The 25,592-nt window shown below is 34.6% G+C and overlaps 2 long non-coding RNA genes across 7 annotated transcripts in view; both read left to right on the top strand.

The window, feature by feature from the left end:
* The window catches only part of LOC136035455 (uncharacterized), a 132,582-nt gene extending 127,358 nt beyond the window's left edge, over nt 1-5,224 (top strand). For all 5 annotated transcript variants that reach the window (XR_010619433.1, XR_010619431.1, XR_010619429.1 and 2 more), the window contains one exon: nt 4,961-5,224. This is a non-coding gene — a long non-coding RNA (uncharacterized LOC136035455). The remainder of the gene's footprint in view (nt 1-4,960) is intronic.
* Nucleotides 5,225-13,713: 8,489 nt separating this feature from the next.
* LOC136035459 (uncharacterized) overlaps nt 13,714-25,592 on the top strand; it is a 127,978-nt gene continuing 116,099 nt past the window's right edge. The window contains exon 1 of one of the 2 annotated variants that reach the window (XR_010619437.1): nt 13,714-13,786. This is a non-coding gene — a long non-coding RNA (uncharacterized LOC136035459). The remainder of the gene's footprint in view (nt 13,787-25,592) is intronic. The other variant, XR_010619435.1, reaches the window with a different exon arrangement.

A 25,592-nucleotide genomic window follows, 5' to 3' on the forward strand; every position in this document is an offset into this window, starting at 1 on the left:
TTGTTTTAAACTGAAAGTAAGGAGCAACATTAAAACTTAAAACGGACAGAAATTATCATGTATGTGAGGGTGTTCGCCCACTAGTTAATACCTCGCTCTTTACGCTAAAATTTCTTTAGTACTTTAAAGCTATTTATTTTAATTAAAACCTCAGGGATTTATTGGTCATTCTTAAAGGATTGGACGAAAATTCAAACTTTAGCGTAAAGAGTAAGGTATTGACAAGGGGGCAAACCCCTCATATACGTAATAAAAATATACGAAACTAGAAGTTCGTCACATAACGCTAAGTATATTTATTTCTACTAAAAGCGTTAGGAAATAAAATTAAAAGTTCTAGTGCCCTTTTTAAGTAACCAAAAAATTGGAGGGCAACTAGGCCCCCTCCCCATTCTTTTTTCTCAAAATCGTCCGATCAAAATTTAAGTAAGCTGTTTAGTCACTAAAAAGTAAAATTAATTTGCAAATTTCGTTTTAATCATTCATGTACGGTGAGCCAAAATCAAAACCTACATTAATTCAAAACGTTCAGAAATCAAATTAAAAAAACAATTTTTTAAAACTGAAAGTAAGAAGTAACATTAAAAATTTAAACGGAAAGACATTATTCCGTGCATGAAAGGGGCTGTCTCCTTTTCAACGCCTCACTCTTTACGCTACTGTTTGACTCTTTCTCACAACTTTACTCTCTTAAACAGTTAAAAACTTTAGCGTAAAGAGGGGGGCGTTGACGAGGGGACAGCCCCTTTCATATACGGAATAATTTCTGTTCGTTTTAAGTTTTAAAGTCGCTCCTAACTGTCAGTTAAAAAATTTTGTTTTTTTATTTAATTAAATAAGATATGATGACTTGGTAAAGGATAAATAAAAGTTATTGTTTGTATGTTTTCTATAAACTGAAGATTCTCATTCCTAATCTTCTTTATGAATCCATACATAGAAAAATGTTAAATTGCATACATTTTCATTTTGAATTGTAAGAACTAATTCCCTTCTCCAGACTATGAGACCGTTGAATCTTCAGTTTAGGTTTCCACATAATCTACAGAAATATTTGCTAAGAGTAGACTCAGCACTCCCTCATTGGCATTCTTCTGAATTGATGTATGTTGTTCCTGAAGAGCAATAAGTTAGTGTATGTACTGGAAACTTTCCTATATTCGGTAGTGCTTTTATTTCTATTCCTATGGATTACTTTCATTGTGCCTTTACATTGCTCGAATTAGTTATATTTATGAAAGATATTTTTTAAGAAAGTATATACTGAAAAAGTAATGGAGAAAGTTTTTTATCTCAAACATCTACTGTTAAAGATTCCTGTTTAGGGAAAGCTAAGACATCTCCCGATACTTTTCAAAGAATTTCAGGCCAGTGACTGAGGGTAAGACTAAGGGGGATTGAGAGGGGAAGATTTCTTGTTAGAGTCATATTTAAACCACTTGAAGACTTTGAAAAGAAATTAAAGTAAAATTTGGAACAGGACGTAGTGAGGGAGCAGTGAAACCAAAGGAATGTTTTCCCTTAGGTTATTAAGTTGGTTGATAATTAATACTTAATTATTTTACATATTAAGGATGTGTTTATGTTATATGCTTTATAAGAAATGAGATAGAGCCTTTGGGACGCAGCCAAGTAAATTTTTTATTGAATAAATTTGAATAGACAAAAAGTTTTTTTTCAGTTCATGTATCCTACATGATTTCCCGTTTAAAATGATTGGTAGAAATCATTTAAACTATGAAAATAATTCTTTCGTCTCATTATGTACTGAAAAAAAACCTTTTTCTGAAGTCCCCCCCCCCCAAAAAAAAAAATATAATTCTTATTACAACCTTAAGAAATGTTTTTACAGTTTAAGTTGAAGGTACTGATTTAGGTTTTGAAGGATACGAAGAACTGTATGAACTTCATTGTAAAATATTTCATTGCGATGTAATTTCACATACACCACCAGTAGATTCATGAAGGTTGATGACCATGGCCGTTTTCTATTTTTTTTTCTATGACTTTAGAAAAAGCGTGCTGGGTTATCGTTTGTTTGATTCAATGAGTGATAAATTATTTTTCCGTTTGAATTTTGGGGCAAGCCGCATGAAGATTTTATTAAAGCTTAAGCAAATTTAACCCTTATTGTGCACTCTGAAGAATTCAAAGTATTAGATTATTTTCAAACTCGACAATTTTTTGAATAATGCACAGCAAAGGCTGATTTGTGCTTGCATTTTTGTTCAACGTAAATTTTAACATTTCGACATTTCTGTATACGTATATTTCAAGCATATTTCTCAGAAATGTGTGTTTCGTTTCAACCTAGTAGTCTTCAACTTGACCTTGCTCTAGCTGAACTTTCACACTCTGCTCAGTTTTAAAACTTCTCAACCAGATTTAAAAGGAAAAGGCACAGATGAAAAACGGCTCGCTTACGCGGTACACTGAACATAGAAGTTCTTAAAGGATGTTAATAATTTACTTTAACTTCGGAAGGCTAATTAGCTACGGTAGCAGATATATATTTCCCTTGGGTACGAATTATGTTTGGCAAAATACAGTATTCAAACAGCATAAATTAATCACCCCTTCGCATGCAATTTTGTGCAAAATTATGATTTTCAACATTTTCAAATATCTGAATAAATAAAATTATATAGATGCATAGAGGTAGCATTTTTACTAATAATTTAGTTTAACTGTAATTTTATTTTGCTCCAGTTCAGTATATAATTTTGCATCGAGTTTTACCTTCACTCCTTAAATAAATAGCAGTATTTACTCATAAGAACTTTTTTAAATTAGTTTTAATTGAGAATAACAGCGAAACAGAGAACCTTGAAAGTTTTGCGAAAATTAATAATAATTCTTATAGTCTTAACATATTGTGCGGAGTTCATTCCGTTCCAATGTATTTCTGTTTGCTTTAAACTATGGCCCTTGACTTTTTGTAATTAAATAGTAAATCGAAATTATGTTGGAGTTAAATATTGGGTCTTACTTCTCACGTGTTTAAAGACTTCCTATGGAGTTCAACGTTGGGACTTGTGTATTGAAAGACTTTTTAAGTTTTATTATCTTAAGTCATTGAAAGTGATAATTTGCTTAAGCGCAATTTAAATCCCAGTGCTAGCATAGATCGTTCAATGTGGCGATGACCCCCCTCGACCAATCAAAATAACCTGCAGAAAATTTAAAAAGAAATGCTATGGAACACAACAGCAAAGAACAACGTTGAACCTCAAAGACAAAAACTAACTTCGCTAGATGTGAGTGCAATTTCAAACCCTTGGCCACTCCCTTAATGCCGAATTTTATATTTCACTTTTAGAGTTAAATAGTTTCCAGTACAATAACAAAGCCTAAATGAGCAGATTCAGTACAGAAATATTCTGACCGAAAAAATCAACTGCAAACCAGTAGATTGCGGGTTGAATGGGATCAAGTCTCCCGTTCGTTTTGACTGGTATATCAAATTGATAAATAGCCGATGTTCAACTAAAAAGTAAATAAAAAAATAAGTTTATCCAAATTAAAGTAAAGATGAGACTTAAAACTTAAAACAAGCGGAAGTTATTTAAAAAAATGAAGGACACCATCTTTTCAGCTCCATCCTTCCTTATATGTGCAAAAGCTCAATTTGCTACTTTAAGTATTTAGATATGTTACAAATGTAACCAGTTTCAAATTAAAAGTGGTAATTCAAGTAAATACGAATTATTCTTCATTTATTAGTTAAAGCAAATTGTTGAAACATTGTGATAAAACTGTGTTTTCAAATTTATCACAGGAAAATGTCTATGTTTATTTGCATCTTAGTTTAGCACTATATCCGCGGGTAATTTTTTTTTCTAAAACGAAAGGAATGCTCATGCCGACGACACTGATTGCTTAACTAGAGATACAATGTTGTGATTTTAATTTACAATTTGACATTTATTGTATTTTTGAAAATATTTTGCTTCGTTTTCATTTCGTTCCATGGTCCAATTTTTCTTTTCTTCGCTGCGAATTTAGTACTTTATTCAAAATATAGGGAATGTGTTCCAATTTCTGTACAAAATAATCGGAGATAGAATTGTTAGAAAATATTTTTCTTTTTCTATGTTCTATGGAAATAATGCCAATTTGATCTTACCTTTAAGAATTTACGTAAATATTGTTAAAAGTCGGATGAAAATGGATATGTTAGGAAATAAACGAATTAACTATAAATCAAACTATCAAATAAAATTCAGTTCGGCGTCTTTATACCTCTATTGTAACTGAATCACATTCAATTCAAAAACTCGTGACCCCATGCAGACCAAACCCCGTTTAACCCACCCCCATGCATTAAAACCTCATTTAACTTAGTCCTGTGTAATTCAACCTAAATAAGTCCAATTCCATTCCACCTAACCACATTCAGCCCCCATCCCATGCAGCTTAGTTCCATTCAACTTAACCCGATTTAGCTCATTCTTCTTGCAATAGCCTATGCTTATATGCAGCAGCTAAGGAGGCTGGGACAAAACTGTTTGGCAACAATAGTTATGCTGTGTGGCGTATTAAGAGCACAGCTTTCACCTTGCCAGCATTGATTTTTATCCCAATGAAACTAATAGCATCATTAATATCATTAGTACTTGCTAGCAGCTCCTCTAATTGCTCATTTATGTGATTGATACCATTGCCGCAAGCAAGTAAGTCGATAAGATATTCACCTTAAGAGTATTCCCGTGTTTCTTGGATTATTGCCAGTACAACACTTTAGGAATGGGCAGAAGAGAGTGAGGGAGAATAAGCATTCTTGAAGCAGCTCTATACAGACTGAAAACCCCTCAGCAAGGTCTTAGGTTGTCTGAACAATGCTGCTTGTCTGCTTGCCCGCACTTTTGACAGTGTGGGCAATTTTGGTGTGAATGTCGTAGATGTTGAGCAGACTACGTTATAGAAGCTGGTTGCTCTTATTTCTTTTGTTGTTTTCCAGGTACAGGGGATATGGCTACCTACAGACCAGGAATGCAAATTCAAGTTGCCATGGTTATTGTGTATTGATGTTACACCTCATAAAGGAGTACTTACTTTCAGAAATCCTTCTGCATCCTATGGGTAGATGAATTCAGGATAAACTTTAAATTTCACTTGTCTCTCATAAAATTTTCATGTAAGTTTCAGAAATGGAAACATAATAATACTGGAAAGCTTGTGTTTTATAATTAATATTTATAATAAAGGATCTATGATTTTAGGATTTATAATTAATATTACCGTAAAGGAACAATTTTTATCATCATTACGAGGAATTAAATTACAGCTTATCAGTGTACAGACGTAAAAAAAAGTTCTAATGTAACCTTTCCTCTCACTTAATATTTAAAACCAAATGCACTTTCTTATAGTAGAAATTGGTTTTATTAAAGTTTAGAAAGCATTTAGAATGTTGTAGATATTACTGCTACTTCAACTAACAACTCATTGCAGCACAAAACCGCATGAGGAAAACACAGCTATCCCAATATATCCAAAGCCTCCTTCTTTACACCCTCCCAAGAAGTTCCCATTTCCCTTAAATCTTTTAATACACCTTCTTTCACCACTTCATTCTTTCACCTTCTTCTGAATTATCTTCTTGTGAATATTTTTTTCCGTCGATATTGCCTCTGTACAGGAAGGTAGACAGTACGAAACCAATTGAATCCAAGGATTTATTTGCAAGTTTAATTGACTGACATTTTTGGAACAGATATTATTGTATATTAAAGCATAAAAAAATACCTAAACTATAAAAAATGCTTCAGATATATTACCAGTTGCCAGGAATAAATACTTTTCCCCTACCAATCCCACAATCCTATATATCCCCAACAGAAACTCTTTTTTCTTTATTTAATAGCTATTTAGAATGCTATGAAAGCATTCCTAAATTTTTCTAGCAAAATATCAATAATGTAAACGAGATAATACTTGTAAAGTTGGTATTCATAAATTTTTCCTCCATTTGAAAAAGAAATTAAATCATTCGTGTTGTCGTGGGCGTAGAATTGTTAGTTGGAATAAACGGGGACTTAAAAACACTCCGGCTCAGGCAATTCTAAATTGTTGTCACCCTGAATACAATTTAAGTTCCAAACACCTTTGACTCCTGAGCTACGACAAGTAAAAAGATTGTAAAATACTTAAAAGGGATTAGCAGAAAAGTCAACATGAAGCCGAAAAGACACGAAATCAGGTCTCATTCTGCTTTTCATTCTTTCAAAATTCTGCAAGGCAAAAAACGCAATCTTAGTTTATGGTTTTTGTCATGACTTATTTTTATTCCTTCTTGCGACTAAGCCGTCACTACTTTGCAGATGTCAACCATAAACATGGATTTGTGATAAGATTTTTCCAAGGGAATGAAATTCTATACGGCCCGCAAGGACTTATCAAAACAAATCCATTTTGTCAGCGAGAAATGTTTTTTTTTTTGTATTCGTTGCATCAATGTTTCTCATTAAAGTCAAATTACATTTTTGGCGGTATGTTTTTGTCAAATTGAATTACATCTATACCTCTCTTAAGGTTGGACTTCACTTTTTGCGTATTTGTGGGTCAACAGCATAGAATTAAGTAATACTATATCTTTACTATAATCACATCTTTACTTAAACATTCTAAAAGAGGCTAGACAGCGTTTTTTGTAGCTACTTGTATGTAAGTTCTTTTCTTAGTCTAAGCTGCAGATTTCGATTTGGCAGTGCGAAAACAAGGCAGTTCGATAAGGAACAATAACAATATAATCCTGACTCAGTGCCAAAAGAGCTAAGCCTAAGACTTAGCTTGACTTATTGACTCAGTATGAAAATAAGCTAAGTCCTGACGAATGAGCTAAGTTGAAGTAACGGAGCTGTAGTGGCTTGCTGCATCAATGAGGTAGTCATTCGCTGCAAAGACAATCTAAATCCTGATTGGATGCAAAAAAAAGCGAAATCTTGCCTCAGTATGAAATTAAGGTATGTCCTGATGAATGAACCAAGTTCAAGTAACGGAGCTGCAGTGGCTTGGTGCATCAATGAGGTAATTCCTGTGAAAAATCTATGTCCTCATGAATCAGCCAAATTCAAGTAACGGAGCTACAGTGGCTTGTTTCATCAATGAGGTAGTTTCTGGGGTACAATAACGAGCTAGATCTCTGATTTAATGCAAAGGCAATCTAAATCCTGATTCAATGGAAGAAAAGCGAAGTCTTGACGCTGTGTAAAAACAAGCTGTGTCCTGATGAATGAGGCAAATTCAATTAACGAAGCTGCAAAGGCTTGATGCATCAATGAGGTTATTTATGTGATACAAAAATGAGCTAAATCTCTGATTCGCTGCAAAGACAATCTAAATCCTGATTGGATGCAAAAAAGCGAATTCTTGCCTCAGTATGAAATTAAGGTATGTCCTGATGAATGAACCAAGTTCAAGTAACGGAGCTGCAGTGGCTTGGTGCATCAATGAGGTAATTCCTGTGAAAAATCTATGTCCTCATGAATCAGCCAAATTCAAGTAACTGAGCTACAGTGGCTTGTTTCATCAATGAGGTAGTTTCTGGGGTACAATAACGAGCTAGAGATCTGATTTAATGCAAAGACAATCTAAATCCTGATTCGATGGAAGAAAAGCGAAGTCTTGACGCTGTGTAAAAACACGCTGTGTCCTGATGAATGAGGCAAATTCAATTAAGGGAGCTGCAGTGGCTTGATGCATCAATGAGGTTATTTATGTGATACAAAAATGAGCTAAATCTCTGATTCGCTGCAAAGACCATCTAAATCCTGATTGGATGCAAAAAAAGCGAATTCTTGCCTCAGTATGAAATTAAGGTATGTCCTGATGAATGAACCAAGTTCAAGTAACGGAACTGAAGTGGCTTGGTGCTTCAATGAGGTAATTCCTGCGATACAAAAACGGGCTACATCTCTGATTCGCTGCAAAGATTCGATTCAAAAAGATCTAAGTCTTGACTCAGTGTGAAAACAAACTATGTCCTAATGAATAAGCCAAATTCAAGTAACGGAGCTACAGTGGCTTGGTGCATCAATGAGTTGGTTTCTGGGGTACAAAAACGAGCTAAATCTCTGATTTAATGCAAAGACAGCCTAAATCCTGATTCGATTGAAGAAAAGCGAAGTCTTGACACTGTGTGAAAACAGGCTGTGTGCTGATGAATGAGGCAAATTCAAGTAACGGAGCTGCAGCGGCTTGGTGCATCACTGAGGTGGTTTATGTGATACAAAAAAGAGCTACATCTCTGATTCACTGCAAAGACAATCAAAATCCTGATTTGATTCAAAAAGAGCTAAGTCTTGACTCAGTGTGAAAACAACCTATGTTCTGACAAATCAGCCAAATTCAAATAACAGAGCTACAGTGGCTTGGTGCATCAATGAGGTAAATTCTGGGGTACAAAAACGAGCTAAATCTCTGATTAAATGCAAAGACAATCTAAATCCTTATTCAATGGAAGAAAAGTGAAGTCTTGACACTGTGTAAAAACAAGTTGTGTCCTGATGAATGAGGCAAATTCAATTAAGGGAGCTGCAGTGGCTTGGTGCATCAATGAGGTGATTTCTGTGATACAAAAACGATCTCTGATTCGCTGCAAAGACAATATAAATCCTGACTCAGAGCAAAAAGATCTAAGTCTTGACTCAGTTTGAAAACAAGCTAAGTCTTGGTAAATGAGCCAAGTTCTAGTAACGGAGCTACATTGCCTTAGTGCAGTGGTTCTCAACCGGAGTCCACATGGACCCTAGGGTTCCATGTAATAATTCCGGGGGTCCACAGGCAAAACACGACAAATGGGGGGTCCACAATGATATTTTGGGGGTCCATGAAGAAAACAAACTCAGAACGCTCTTTATGTTTAAGAATTGAATTTCGACTGTAATTTACATTATTTGAATCGGTTTAGTGACCTACTCGGAATGGATATACCGATTTGGGTTTCAATTCCTTTCAAAGTTAATGTTGCCGAAATAGAATTATCTTTGCAAGAGCCCCTCATCGAATTACAAAGTGATGAAATAATGCGTGCAAAATTCAAAGATGGAAAGTATAATATATGGAAAACAAATGATGATGTTGCTACAAAGTACCATTTGCTCTGGGATAAAGCGCGGTTCTACGTTATTACTTTTCCTACATCTTATCTTGTTGAAGCGGGATTTAGTCGTGTTTCTCAAATTTTATCAAAAGCTCGCAATAGACTTGACATTGTGAAAAGGTGTGATCTTCGACTATCATTAACATCGATAGAACCAAATATAAAGAAACTTGTCGAGAAGCATCAACCACAGGGATCTCATTGAATAAACATGCCTTTTTCTTTTTTTAAACACACACTTAATTTCAACTGCTTTTTTTTATCCAGTTTACATAAATAATGTTGGAGTGAATTAAACTTCCTGAGGAGCTCTACTCTCCATGAACTTTAGTTGTTTGCCAATCGAATAAACTTGTAGAAACTTGTAATATTGTAGTTATTATCACAATAATAGTAATAATAATAATAACAATTGTTATTATATTAGAATATTTTATTTGTATTAAATCAGTTTTCATTTAAAAATAAAGCTTAATCGTATTCTATTTGTTTGATAATTAAAACCTTAAAATTTATATTAGTGAAGAATAAAAAATTGTTCTAATGTCCAATAGCTATGAAGGGGTCCACCAAGATAAAAAGAGGGGAAAAGGGGTCCAGGGGGAAGAAAAGGTTAACCACTGCCTTAGTGCATCAGTGACGTACTTCCAAAATGGTTCAAACACGGGTTTAAAATGGTTTAAACAAAGTTCAAACAAGCCACGTCCTGATCCGATGCAAAAATGAGAAATCAAGACTTGGTTTAACAGCAACTTAATTCCTGACTCAATACGAAAAGGATTTACATTCTGACTTAGTACAAAAATTAGCAAATTACTGGATCGTTGTGAAAATGAGCAAAGCTAAACCTCTCCTACCACCAACTTTTTGGCAGGAAGGTAGGCAAGAGGCAACTAATTTATATTAGAAATAGCTGACAATTTTGAAAGTATGTAATTGGAGGCGCAAAGTGGTCCCTTGACCCAACCATGCCCTTCCCTTACTTCTTGTTACAAAGCTTTTTAGTAGAACGGTAAGAATATTGCCCGTTGTTTTAACTAGAATCTTGGAATAAATTTTATGATATATATATGTTCAATGGCCTATTGAAAGGCCTATGGCCCCTTCAAGACCCCCCTTATCGTCATCATCAAATCTTTTTGGGACAAAAGTGGAAAAATTCTTTTAGTGGGAAATTATTTTCTCCAATTCGCTTCAAACTTATGAGCAAAGTTCGTTGAACCAGTAGAATTTGTGAATTATGATCTCCAAAAGTAAATGCCCTTTCTCTGAAGATTTGCACAAAACCGGTTAGTTGTGCTTGTAGCATATTGGGCAACTGCCCTTCATTGAGGAGGAAGAGGAAGCATATTTTGGGTGTGTACCACTTCAAATCCCTTTCTACCTTCCATCCAAAAGTTCCCAAATCCATGTATTCCCCCAGGTAATTAGTGAAAAGAAGCTAAGCAAGCTTTTGTTAATGTTTTCCTCTTTTTACATCCATTCCTTTAAAAAGTATTGAAAAAGCAAGGTGTTTTCAAAACAGCAACATTGTCATAGATGTTTATGGAAGAAAAATGTTTCCACTAAAAAACGGAATGTAGTTCCTCCTCAAGCTTCCTAAAAAACTAAAGCAGAATTTGTGATAAAATTGACAAGTCACCAAATCAAATCAAAGTCGATACTAGAGACGAATGGCTTTTCTCCTTCGCTTTTCTCATTTGGTATTGAATGGAAAAATTTGGAAATAGGTTTACGCCTTCATCTTGAGGAGAATAAATAATTTGAAACCTACCTGTCGCATTATCTCAGCTAAAATTATAATAAGCTTGCCTTGCAACTCATACATACTTTGTTCTTCGATCAGACGTTTTTGATATCTTTTGTTATAAAGTTAGAGAATAGGTAAGAATTTTGCTGTGCTTTTTCTGTGTAAAATATGCACGACCACAGACCCTAGTGGAGGAGGTTCAGGATCCATGATATTCATCCTTAAATCTGTAGATTCAACGGAAAATTCAATAGTAATTTCATGTAGTTGGAGCAAATAGTTTCTTTATTCATTCTTTGCTGTTTTCCTGACCCATGAATATTATCTGAAACCATTCGGGTGTGTAAAATGAACAATTTTTCATATTCAAAATTCAAGCATCCTGAAAACAACAAGATAAAACGTAGAAAGCCATAAATGAATTTCTACAAATTCTCTGTATTTTGCAAATTTACTTTTTTTTTATTGTTCTGAGTACTTATACGATTTTATCCACCTTTGTGTTATAATTTGATCCTATTAATTTCTCCATCTCCCTACATTTTTCTTTACTTTTCATTTGCTCCTCTTTCCACATAAGTCAATTCAGTGTTTATTTTTAGGTAAAGATATTCAAAAACCTCATTTCAGTGTAATGAATTAATATCAGAAGTAAACTATTTCTATGTGCATCATTTGCAGAGAAACATTGTGCTCCCCACCCCTATAAGACCTCACAGTTCTTGCAATTCGCAAACGTAAACTTGCAAATTCGCTTTGAACCTCACTTTGGAATGAGCATCAGTGTGTCTGGGGCTTTATATCCACTGTTTCAACTCCAACTTTTAAAAATGGATCTTTCTTTACTTATTAGGCTAAGCTGGGAAACTAGGTTATAATATAGTCAAATAGACCTAACAAATATAGTATTCTTTGAAGATTAGGGATAAAAAAAAGTCTAGATTTCCTAAGAATGCTAGAAACTGTTTTATTCTTATGAAGAATCAAAAGATTTTCTAGAATTTGTAATGCTTGGGAACACAGGCACAAAATTAAAAATTTTCTTATGGAGGGGGGAGGGCAGACACCAACAAACTTGCAAACTTGGAATATTTCTACTAGATCCAAGCAAATTTTAGCTTTGCTTTGCTTACACGTTAAACTCACTAAGAAAGGCCCTTGCTGTCTCCAAAAAATCAAAACTTTGTGCCCATGCTTAGGGGAGACGTCGATTTTAGGACCAAATATCCACACTCTAATAGTTTTTCATGTACTTGTCGGTTATATAATACACAATAGAGAAGTGAAGTCTGGTTAATGCTAATGAAATGAAACAAAATATGATGAAAATATAACAGTTTAGAAACAAGTTTGGGCTATATGTTTCCAACTTAGTGGGGAGTGGGGGTAAAGCATTGCATATATGAAGTACACAACCTAACATAACCAAAACGCCAGCTAAATACTTAAGAAAATATAGCTGCTATTTATTTTCCGACCAAGCCGAAGCTAATTGTCTCGTATAAAGAAGTTACTTGACCAATTTCTTGTCTCATGTTCTCATTATTCGTGATCGAAATTCTCGAGTGTGTATTATATAACCGATAAGTATAGGTTCTTCTCCTGGAAATTAATAAAGGAGGTCCCTAGACAGATGTTAAGGAGGAGTTTACTTTCATACTCCCCCTTCTGTTAACAGCTATGAAATTAGTCTTTTTTTTATTTAGTTTAATGTGAATTCTATGACTACTGGGTTTATCTTTTCTGTGTTTTCATTAATTAAAAAAAGGCAAAGAGCAAAAAATCACTAGAAAAGCTTAAGTATTTTGGAGCTAACTTTGGTAAACAAATTTAAGCAAAAAAAACTTAGTGAATTACAACAGTTTCCTCAGGTGACCAGTAGACTTTCGTCGTCAGGTGTGGGGGTCCAGACCTGTCAGACTCATCGAGAAAGGAATATTGGGGAAAAGAAGGCCATGAATGGTACGCGTACTAGGAGCCTAAAGACCTACCTCCTTGGAATCTGATAGATGTATTACTTACCCTGATTTTCTTGAACTTTGCTCCTTCCAAAAGAAATATTGCCTCCACAAAAAAATTTCTCAGCATTTTGTTGCCGAAGAATATCATTGCAATTTAGGATAACAATGTAGAAGTTCAAAATGCCTTTCACATTCCTCAACTGTGTTATATTGTTTTTTCATTTGGGCCCCTTCCTCCTAAAATTTTGTGCCAAATACCCCCAACCCCCTTTCATAAAATTTAAATATTTAATTTTCTATTGACAATTTTGAAACACTAATGTTTATTGCATAAAATATACACAGTTATGTATTCAATGTTTTTTGGGACAGGGGTGCTACAAATGAATTATGCCTGATCAATTTGAACAAGAAGTCCCCAAAAACTCAAGAAAGTGTAGGATTTAGGGGGAGGGGTCGGATCGATAGCAGAAAGCCACCCCACCTCTGTCAAACGTCTCTTGGCTTGTTATACACTATTTGATGCGGCGATAGTTGAAAGTACGAGCAGAGGTTACCTCTGTTATTTTTCTTGCAACATAGAACTCTTTTGGCCTGACTCAGATTCCCGTCAAATTTTCTATTGGTAAGTTTTCAGGCACCTATGCCATCTACTAATTCTCTGCGGAAGTGTTTTTTGTGGTTATCAAAAGTGCTATCCAATGAAGAAACATTTTTCCATATTGGGAGGTTCTCGTTTTGAATGGGGACATCTTATTGGTTAACTTTGGCAACATAATCACTTAGGGCTCTCATTTTGAAGAATATAGACGGTTCTTCATCCAAGAAACTTGACACTTGGGAGTCATAATCGTTGGAATAGTAATTGAGCGCAGAAGAACTCTTGAAACCCTGCCTGCCTCGAATCTAATCTTTAGTCAATATTTAAACATATTCCGAGGTTATCTATATTTTATTTAAAAGCAGCATTTGGTAAGCTTAAAATATTTTAATCTGTAGGCAGCTGTCGCTTGAAAATAAGATTCAGAAGGGAACGAATTGTGAAAGAAAATAGAGGATAGACTTTTTTTTTACTAATTTTTTTCTTACCAAAGGTTTTGCTTCTATGAAAAGGAAAGAAAATGTCAGAGAATTTTTTTGCCAGAAATGGTTCTGTAGACTTGAAAAAATTCTTTTTGCATTTGCCACAAAATGTTGTTAAATTTTAGAATACATATATGATATATTATTTTTAATTTGAGGGTTAGAGGCTTTTCACACTTATTACGTGGATATACCCCGAATAGAATAATACATACTTGTATCTTATAGCCAATACTCTCAAGTTCTGTCAAGAAGTGAAGTTTGGCTAATTCTAATGAAATAAAACAAAACATGATGAAAATATGACACTTGACCAACAAAATTATGAAAACTAAAGCAAAGAATTATGGAAGGGGGGCCACCCAAACCAAGTTATATTAAGTACGTAACCTAAGCAAAATACCGACTAAATAGTTAATTAAAATATAGCTACAATGTAGTTCCCCACCGAGCCGAAGCTAATATTGTCTGATATAAAGACCATGAAAACCGGTATTGTCTCATGTTGGCGATACAAAATCTTGAGTGTGGTGGCTATAAGACAAAAATACCAAATAATATTCTTTATTCAGGGGCGAATCTAGAGCGAAATCTTGGGGGAGGCTCAGTGTGACAAGGACGCCAATGAGCGAAATCTGAGAGGGGGGAATGTATCAAAGGTGCCAATAATTGACCAAATTGACAAATTTGTTATAAAAAAGGAGTAAAAAAAGAAAAAAAAACAGGATAAGAAAGTACCAGAAACAATTTTGAAGGGGAGCAGGGTTTCCAAACCCCATGGATTTTCCAGTTGGCGTATCGCCGGTATTTTTATTAGGGAGGAGAAAGAGAGGTCTACATCTGAAGAGTCAGGGGGAATGGGCTATATAACGGTTTTTCCAGATTATAGGAGGGGTAACTGTCTCCCTTGCCCCCCCTAAACGACGCTAATATTTGCATTGTAGATATTGAAAAGATGCAAGTTCCAGCCGATATTATAAAGACATCTAAAACGGCCCCCACAGCCTTAGTAGGAAAATCGGTCTGAAATTTTTTTTTTTGTGCATAATAGGGTTCAAGTGAAATAAATTTCTAGACTACTTGCAATTCATCTCTAGTACAAAATAAAATGTTTTCAGAAATATTGCACTGTTTTGTTTTGCATTAATATAATCATTAGCGCTAATAATTTGACCTTAGTCCTACTTTGAACGAACTTATTTTTATGTTATTCCATGTAATAATCACTAGATACATTTTGAGAGTAAAGGATTAAATTAGGAATTGTTTTTCATAAATTGTTTTCTAAATCTATATTAGCCAAGATTTAATAAGAAATAAAACTATGAAAACAGAGGAGCGATGGTTTAGTAGTATTTTTTTTTTGGGGGGGGGGGGTTAAGTTAGTCAATTCTCTAAACAGGCAAAATATAAGAATTCATTGAGGGAACTTCATAAAAACTAAGGGTTTTTTTTGGCGTAAACCCCCAATTTTGATTGTATATTTTACAATTTTCATTCAATCTAAAACCGTGTTTATAAGCATTTAAAGTCATAATTGATATTCAGGATTTAAGTCTCATTGTTCTACTCTGGGAATTTTTACTTTGGCTATTATAAGCCTGCTACGGATTATAACACTTTCAGGCTATGCTCTATCGATCTGTGCTATTCATAATGCAAAAGAAGTGACATGGTGAGGGGAAAGGTCATGAACACAATTATAGTACACAAGAAAAAGAGTAGTCTCATTTTCATCCCAAAATTTTTGTCAATGGAAAATTTTTTTATGGAAACATTTTTGAAACTGGAATAAGCATCAAAGATTTGTTTGTGTGCATTTTTGTGAGTCGGACGAAATTTTCGAGAGAGATTAAACCCCAAGGCAGTCCTTTTACAACCACAGAAGAGAGAATAATGAGGACTTCTTTCCCAAGACAGTGAACCAACAAAACCTATTTGAATATTTCGGCCCTATATCTAAGGGCCGTCTTCAGCAAAGAAAATAATAAACAATAAAACACTTACAATAAAAACTCTCGGTTAAAATCCATTTTTTTAAAAAAGCTTGGCATCACTACTTCTTAACGAAAAGTTCAGACAAAACTGTATGATAAATGCTAACATTTTACAAGCTAAAAAGGTTCATTCATTGAACTAACTGTGAAGCTGCAGAGAAGGCAAATATGGCAATAAGAAATTATTCCAATTTTTAATATACACAGTTAGTTCAATGAATGAACCTGTAGCTTGTAAAATGTTAGCATTTATCACACAGTCTTGTCTGAACTTTTCGTTAAGAAGTAGTGATGCCAAGGTTTTTTTTAAAAAAATGGATTTTTAACCGAGAGCTTTTATTGTAAGTGTTTAATTGTTTATTATTTTCTTTGCTGAAGACGGCCTTAGATATAGGGCCGAAATATTCAAATAGGTTTTGTTGCTTCACTGTCTTTGGAAAGAAGTCCTTATTGTTCTCTCTTCTGTGGTTGTATTATGGAAAGACAGTATGGTCTTCGTCAATATTTGGTAGTCCTTTGCGAGGATATTTCTCCGAGCCTCTCTGTTGATTTTGCATTCCTTATTCTGAAAACCGATTTCATAGCCACACGGGTGACAGACGGCAATAGACCCCATTTGCCACCCGTCATTTGCCACACGGCAAATGACGGCAAATTAGGGGGAAGGTAGGTTGGATTACGTTTACTGTCCAAATACTTTACGTGTATTTTGTCAGGTACAGTCAAAGGTGCTTCATCATACCTGTGTTAGATTCAGGACACATGGTGTTTTGCAGCTCTCCGTGACAGGAGGATGTGGCAGATTTTCGAAACCCACTGATTACGGCCTGTGGCATAGATATATATATTATGTAGCGACTAAAAATTATTCCTATTCATTTTTATTCCTCGGAGTACAAGAATTTGTTTACAAGATCATATTTTTTAATCTACTATCAAAACGTTATGTTAAATAATAAACTGAATCAAACTTAAAACAATGTATTATTAATGTTTACTTTTCGGATACGATCAAAATGTGAAATTAGTAAAATAAAAAAAAAATCGCGAAATTTTGAAGGTCAATTAATGTTTTGCCATTAGTACTTCTTCCCTGTCATCATTGATAAAAAAAAAATCAAACAAAAAATAAATTATCTTAATTCTAGGTCTTAAATTGGTATATATATATATATATATATATATATATATATATATATATATATATATATATATATATCATGAAAAGAGAAATCACCAATGCAACAGCACAAACACAAAAAAAAAAAAAAAAAAAAAAAGAGAGACAGAAGGAGAAAAGGAAGACTGCTTTCCAATTAGTGATTAATATAGACCAGCACTTGAATGAGGCCTTAACCCTACTCATCCATACAATCACATAGGTCAAACAGCATAGCCACACACAATCAACCATAAAGAATAATCCATGGACAGGCAGTCATGTCGTCAATAAGTATAAGTCGTCATTTACCAAATAGTAGAAAAAATAATATAGACAAATAATTCAGAGGCAACACCCAACATAAGGGCTCATCAGGAGAATACACTGGCCTATATAGGGTTTCGCCACTCTAAATTCTCTACCCAGCACAGTGTTGTGGCTACCACAGAATATCCCTGGCATCCCCGCGTCAGGTATCACCCCCAAAATATATGCCTATGAAAGAAAAAAAAACCAGCAAATGTAAAACAACCAAGTAAAACCAAAACAAGCTTATCCTGTTAATATATCCCTCCCTTTAGCAACGATGGGTAAACTAAATATTATAAATTTTACCAAATCACAAATATTAACACATTGCAAAAAACCTGAATGAACTAAACAATTATAGAATTCATCTTTACCATGTGGCTAATTTTTAAGCAAATCCGCTCAATTAGAAACAAAATTCAAAATAAATGGCTCCTTACTTTCATCTAATTTTTTTTTTTTTAATTTCTGGACTTTTTGAATTAATACATGTTTTGATCTTGGCTCTCCGCACATAAATAGTTAAAACTAAATTTGCATATTGATTAATTGCAATTAATCGGAAGATTTTGAGAAAAAATGAGCGACGGAGGAGGCCTAGTTGCCCTCCAATTTTTCGATTACTTAAAAAAGCAACTAAAACTTCTAATTTTTTACAAACGTTTTCGTTGGTAAAAAATATACGTAACTTACGAATTAACTTACGTAACGAACTTCTATAGTCGTTTGTTTTTATTGCGTATATGAGGGGGTTCAACCCTCGTCAATACCTCGCTCTTTACACTAAAGCTTAAAATTTGTCCCAATTCCTTAAGAATGACTTCTGAATCATAAAGGCCCTAGAATAAATAGTTGAAATTACTAAAAATACTTTAGCGTAAAGAGTGAGGTATAACGAGGAGGTAAACCCCTCACATGCGTAATATTTTTTTTTCGTTTTAAGTTTTAATGCTGCTGCTTACTTTCAGGAGAAAAAACTTTTCATATTTATTTTTTCATTATTTTTTCAAATAATGCTAGAAAATCTTGCGCTCCCTTCATTGAAATTATCTTCCCCCATGAGAAGTTTCTCTATGGAAATATCCTCCCACGTGACTCCCCTCAACTCTCCCCCCTAAACCAAAAAATCCCCCTGAAAACGTCTGTACACTTCCCAGTAACCGTTATTGTATGGAAACACAGGTCAAAGTTTGTAACTTGCAGCCCCTCCCACGGGGACTGCGGGGGTGTAAGTCGTCTTTAAAGACATAGTTATTAAGTTTTTTGACTATGGTGAATAAAATGGCTATCTCAGAGTTTTGATCCGGCGATTTTTGGGAAAAATGAGCGTGGGAGTGGGCCTAGGGGCCCTCCAATTTTTTTTGTCACTTTAAAAGGGCACTAGAACTTTTAATTTCCGTTAGAATAAGCCCTCTCGCGACATTCTAGGACCAATGAGCCGATACGATCACCCCTGGAAAAAAAAACAAACAAAAAAACAAATTAACACGCATCCGTGATCTGTCTTCTGGCAAAAAATACGAAATTCCACATTTTTGTAAATAGGAGCCTGAAACCTCTACAATAAGGTTCTCTGATACGCTGAATCTGATGGTGTGATTTTCGTTAAGATTGTATGTCTTTTAGGGGGTTTTCCCCCTATTTTCTAAAATGAGGCAAATTTTCTCAGGCTCGTAAATTTTGATGGGCATACCTGATCTTGAGGAAACTTATATTTAAAATCAGCTTTAAAATGCAATTCTTTTGATATAACTATTGGTATGAAAATTCCATTTTTTAGATTTTCGGTTACTATTGAGCCGGGTCGCTCCTTACTACAGTTCGTTACCACGAACTGTTTGATAGTGCTGATAATATCAGCGTTATATTTTAAAGCGCTTTAGCCATATACATTGAATGCTTATGTGTAATTAAATAAAATAAACAAGTTTTTTCAACTAAAAGTAAGGAGTGACATCAAAACTTAAAACGCACAGAAATTACTTCGTATATGAAAGAGGCTGCTTCCTCATCAACGCCCCGCTCTTTACGCTAAAGTTTGACTCTTTCTCTCAATTCTTCTTTCTAAAACAGTAAAAACTTTAGCGTAAAGAGCGGGGCGTTGATGAGGAAGCAGCCTCTTTCATATACGAAGTAATTTCTGTGCGTTTTAAGTTTTGATGTCACTCCTTACTTTCAGTTGAAAAAACTTGTTTTTTTTTTATTTAATTTCTGAACGTTTTTGAATCAATGCATGTTTTGATTTTGGCTCTCCGCAGAGGAATAATCAAAACGAAATTTGCATATTTTTTTTTTTGGCTCAATGGCTTTCTCATAATTTTGATCGAATGATTTTGAGAAAAAAAGAGCGGGGGACGAAGCCTAGTTGCCCCCCGATTTTTTGGTTAATTAAAAAGGCAACTAGAACTTTTAATTTTTTACGAATCTTTTTATTGGTAAAAGATTTACGTAACTTATAAATTAGCTTACGTAAAGAACTTTTGTATTCTCATGTTTTTATTACATATATGAGGGGATTCGCCCATCGTCAGTACCTCGCTCTTTACACTAAAGCTTAAATTTTATCCCAATTCATTAAGAATGACCCCCTGAATCACAAAAGCCGTAGAATAAGTAGTTGAAATTACCGAAAATACTTTAGCGTAAAGAGCGAGGTATTAGAAGGAGGTGAGCCCCTCATATGGGTAATAATTTCTGTTTGTTTTAAGTTTTATTGCTGTTCCTTACTTCCAGCTGAAAAAGCTTTTTCACTTTTATTTTTTAATTGTTTTTTTTTTTTTAAATAATGCTAGTAAATCCTGCTCTCCCTTTATGGAAATTTTCTTCTCCCTCTACAAATTCTCGAAGGAAAGTTCCCCCAGCATATTCCCCTCTTCTCAACCCCTCCCCCAAACCAAAAAAATCCTCCTGAAAACGCCTGTATACTTCCCAATAACCATTACTATATGTAAGCACAGGTCAAAGTTTGTAACTTGTTGCCCCTCCCACGGGGACTGTGGGGGAGTAAGCCGTCCCCAAAGACATAGTTATAAGGTTTTTCGACTACGCTGAATAAAATGGCTATCTCAGAATTTTGATCCGTTGACTTTGGGAAAATAATTAGCGTGGGAGGGGGCCTAGGTGCCCTCCAATTTTTTTGGTCACTTAAAAAGGGCACTAGAACTTTTCATTTCCGTTAGAATGAGCCCTCTCGCAACATTCTAGGACAACTGGGTCGATACGATCACCCCTGGGAAAAAAAAACAAAAAAAAACAAAAAAACAAAAAAACAAATAAACACGCACCCGTGATCTGCCTTCTGGCAAAAAATGTAAAATTCCACATTTTTGTAGATAGGAGCTCGAAACTTCTACAGTAGGGTTCTCTGATACGCTGAATCTGATGGTGTGATTTTTGTTAAGATTCTATGACTTTTAGGGGGCGTTTCCCCCTATTTTCTAAAATAACGCAAATTTTCTCAGGCTCGTAACTTTTGATGGGTAAGATTAAACTTGATAAAACTTATATATTTAAAACCAGCATTAAAATGCGATTCTTTTGATGTAGCTATTGGTATCAAAATTCCATTTTTTAGAGTTTTGGTTACTATTGAGCCGGGTCGCTCCTTACTACAGTTCGTTACCACGAACTGTTTGATACTAAAACAGATGGCAGAACAATCATACATTGCAAGTGAAAGTAAATTTATAAACTATACATAGGATTAACAAAAGAATGAATGCGGTGGATACACAGTTTAGCCTTGCTATGAAGTAGCCTAGTGCAATCATTAAATATTAATATGAGAAGTTCAGAGCAATTTAGATCAGTGGCATCGTTTCGGGGGGGGGGGAGTTTCCCCCCAATAAGGTGGAGAAAAAATGCATTATATAGCTCATATCTCTTGACTTTCCGTATGTAGCCCCCCTCCCGATAGAAATGTTGGATCTACGCCCCTAATATAGATGGAAGCTCCGCATCTTCTTTTGTCCCTAAAGGCTATCCTCAGACAAATGGAAGCTTGTTGCATCTCAATAAAACACGACATAGCACCTCATAAGAAGAGTCACAGAAAAGGCAAACATAATGCACCCCGGTTCCCATGACTTTTAATTTTACTATATTCTCCGTAATTATGTCCTAAGCTGAGCTGATTTTTTACCACATTTCTATTTACTGGTAGCCCTTGAGATATTATTTTACTCCGCTTTCTGCATAAACAGAGCCATATAGGATAATCCAGTGACAAAATAAGCCATATTTATCCTTTCAATTCTAATTGTCCCGGATACTTTCCTATCCTTAAGAAGCATTGCCAAAAGGTCCATTTTCAAAAGTTTGAAATTTTGTATTTGTTGCAAGAAGAAAGATCACATATGCGTCCTATGTTTTTTTTTTGTAATTGTTTTTTTCCAGTGAGTGATCGTATCGAATCAATGGTCCTGGAAGATCATCAGTGAGTACGGAATTTTCCGAGGGTAATTTTACGCGGGAGGAAATTTTCGTGAGCGGGGAGATTTTTCACGGATGAGGAAAGCAGGCTTCCCAGCCTTGTTTGAAAAACAATCAAAAGTTCAAATATAATAAAAAAAATTCAACTGAAAGTAAGGAGCAACAGTAGAACTTAAAACAAACAGACATTACTCCATATGTTAAGGCAACTGCCCCCTCTTCAATTCTTCCTCTTTATGCTAAAGTTTGACCTTTTGTCCCAATTACTTAAGAACGACTCCTAAAGTACAAGACCCGTTCCATTGGAATAAGAAGGTTTTTAAAGCAAAAAAAAACTTTATCTTAAAGACCGAGGGATTGATGAGGGGAAACCCCCCTCCTCATTCACGAAATATTTTTGTTCGTTTTAAGGTTTAATGTTGCTCCTTGCTTTCAGCTGAAAAGATTTGTTACTTAATTTAATATTAAGAAAAAACCAAGTGATTAGTGGCGGTTCTGGCCTCCATTGCGCCCTGGGTAAGGTTTTGATTAGTAACCCCCCTCCCAACAATTTTATAGGCCAGATTTTAATAAAACTTCATTTATTAACACAACTTTTCATTTTTCGTCTAATCAAAACTAAGAGTAAGCCATTTAGCAAAAACAAGAATTAATATGCAAATTTCATTTTAATAGTTTATGGACGGAGAGCCAAAATCAAACATATATTCATTTAAAAACGTTCAGAAATTAAACAAAAAAAAACTAGTTTTTTTAATTGAAAGTAAAGAGCGACATTAAAACTTAAAACGAACAGAAATTATTCCGTGTGTAAAAGGGGCTGTTCTCTTCTCAACACCCCGCTCTTTACGCTAAAGTTTTTTACTATTTAATAAAGTAGAATTGAGATAAAGAGTCAAACTTTAGTGTAAAGAGTGGGTGTTGAGAAGGGAACAGCACACGGAGTAATTTCTGTTCGGTTTCAGTTTTAATATTTTTCCTTCCTTTCAGTTTTAAAAAAACATGTTTTTTTTATTTAGTATTTTTTGAATTGCCCAAGCAGCAATAATAGGAAAAATACCGGTAAAGTTTATTTACACTTTGAGACACTATGAAAAATATTGATAAAATTGAAACCATTCAAAAAGAGGAGCCTAGAGACACATCTCTTAGGACTTGCATGATTTCATAAGAACAAAACCGTTTATATTCTTTAAAATTCTTTCAACTGCCATTTTCCATAGTTTTCCACTCATCTCTCAAAACCTGAGTAAACTGATGGTATCTAAACCCTATGCGAAGCTTTAGCCTCCTGTATCTAATGAACTTTTTTCAAATTAAATAAAAAAAACTAACTTTTTTAGCTGAAAGTAAGGAGCGACATTAAAACTTAAAACGAACAGAAATTAATCCGTATATGAAATGAGTTGTCCCCTCCGCAATCCCTCGCTCTTTACGCTAAAGCTTTTAATTGTTTTAAAAATTAGAATTGTGGCAAAGGGTCAAACTTTAGCGTAAAGAGCGAGGGATTGCGGAGGGGACAACTCATTTCATATACTGATTAATTTCTGTTCGTTTTAAGTTTTAATGTCGCTCCTTACTTTCAGCTAAAAAAATTAGTTTTTTTTTATTTAATTTCTGAACGTTTTTGAATTAATAAATGTTTGGTTTTGGCTCTCCGCACATAAATTATTAAAATGAAATTTGTATATTAATTCTTTTTTTTCGCTAAATGGCTTTCTCTTAGTTTTGATCAGATGATATTGAGAAATAAGGGGTGGAGAAGGAGGCCTAGTTGCCCTCCAATTTTTCGGTTACTTAAAAAGGCAAATAGAACTTTTAATTTTTAACGAACGTTTTTATTAGTAAAAAATATACGTAACTTAAGAATTAACTTACGTAACAAAATTTCATAACCTTATATTTTTACTAAGTATACGAGGGGGTTTGTACCCTCGTTAATACCTCGCTCTTTACACTAAATCCTAAGTTTTGTCCCAATTCTTTAAGAATGACCCCTGAATCAGAAATGCCGTAGAATAAATAGTTGAAATTACTAAAAATACTTTAGCATAAAGAGCAAGGTATTTATCTCCTCCTAAATACCTCGCTCTTTATGCTAAAGTATTTTTAGAACCCCTCATATGCGTAATAATCTCTGTTCGTTTTAAGTTTCAATGCTACTTCTTCCTTTCATTTGAAAAAACGTTTTCATGTTTATTTTTCATTGTTTTCTTATAGTAATGCTAGAGAATCCTGCGCCCTTGTCATTGAATTTTTTCTTCCCCCATGACAGTTTCCTCCAAGGAAAGATCCTCCAACATAGCCTCCTCTCCTCAGCCCCACCCCCAAACAAAATAAAACCCCCCTGAAAACGTCTGTACGCTTCCCAATAACCATTACTATATGTAAACACTGGTCAAAGTTTGTAACTTGCAGCCCCTCCCCCAGGGATTGTGGAGGAGTAAGTCATCCCCAAAGACATAGTTATTATGGTTTTTGACTATGCTGAACAAAATGGCTATCTCAAAATTTTGATCCGTTGACTTTGGGAAAAAATGAGCGTGGGAGGGGGCCTAGATGGCCTCCAATTTTTTGGTCACTTTAAAAGGGCACTAGAACTTTTCATTTCCGTTAGAATGAGCCCTCTTGTGACATTCTAGGACCACTTGGTCGATACGATGACCCCTGGGGAAAAGAAAAAAAAACAAAAACGAACAAACAAATAAACACGCACCCGTGATTTGTCTTCTGGCAAAAAATACAAAATTCCACATTTTTTTAGATAGGAGCTTGAAACTTCTACAGTAGGGTTCTCTGATACGCTGAACCTGATGGTGTCATTTTCGTTAAGATCCTACAACTTTTAGGGGGTGTTTCCCCCTATTTTCCTAAGTAAGGCAAATTTTCTCAGGCTCGTAACTTTTGATGGGTAAGACTAAACTTGATGAAACTTATATATTTAAAATCAGCAATAAAATACGATTCTTTTGATGTAGCTATTGATATCATTTTTTTATTGAATTTCAATTTTTTAGAGTTTTGGTTACTATTGAGCCGGGTCGCTCCTTACTACAGTTCGTTACCACAAACTGTTTGATAGCAGGGTATGTTAATATTAATGATACTTTAGTATATATATATATCATAACGTACTACCGCAATTATTACTCGGGCGTTGTTTCTAACATGGACCTGGAATTCTAGATAATTACGATCTTAATCACTTCGACCAAAACATTTATTTACGAAGAAGGTTTTGCTATATCATTACTAGCAGCGAAGCGGGTCAGACAACAGAGATGAAAAAGAAAAAAAAAGAATCACCTTAGGACATACTCTCTTATGAGGATAGGATAGAATTTGTTTGTCCCCTCCTTCCATTACATAATTTAAATGTCTCCCATCCCAACAACAAAGCTGTCTCTGAAAGTTTCAACTTTACGCTGTTAAAGCCACAGCTTTCGAAGCGCTCTTTTATGAAATTAAATTAAAAAACAAGTTTTTAAATGAAAGTAAGGAGCAACATTAAAACTTAAAACGAACAGAAATTACTCCGTATATGAAAGGGGCTTTTCCTCCTCAACGCCCAGCTTTTTACGCTGAAGTTTGACTCTTTCTCTTAACTCCATTTTTAAAACAGCAAGACACTTTACCGTAAAGAGCGGGGTGTTGAGGAGGAAAAGCTCCTTTCATATACGGAGTCTAAGTTTTAATTTTACTCCTTACTTTCATTTAAAAAAAAAAAACTTGTTTTTTTATTTAATTTCTAGGCGTTTCTTAAGTAATGTATGTTTTGATCTTGGCTCTCCGCACG

Source organism: Artemia franciscana, chromosome 14, assembly GCF_032884065.1.
Source record: "Artemia franciscana chromosome 14, ASM3288406v1, whole genome shotgun sequence".
Classification (NCBI taxonomy): domain Eukaryota; kingdom Metazoa; phylum Arthropoda; class Branchiopoda; order Anostraca; family Artemiidae; genus Artemia; species Artemia franciscana.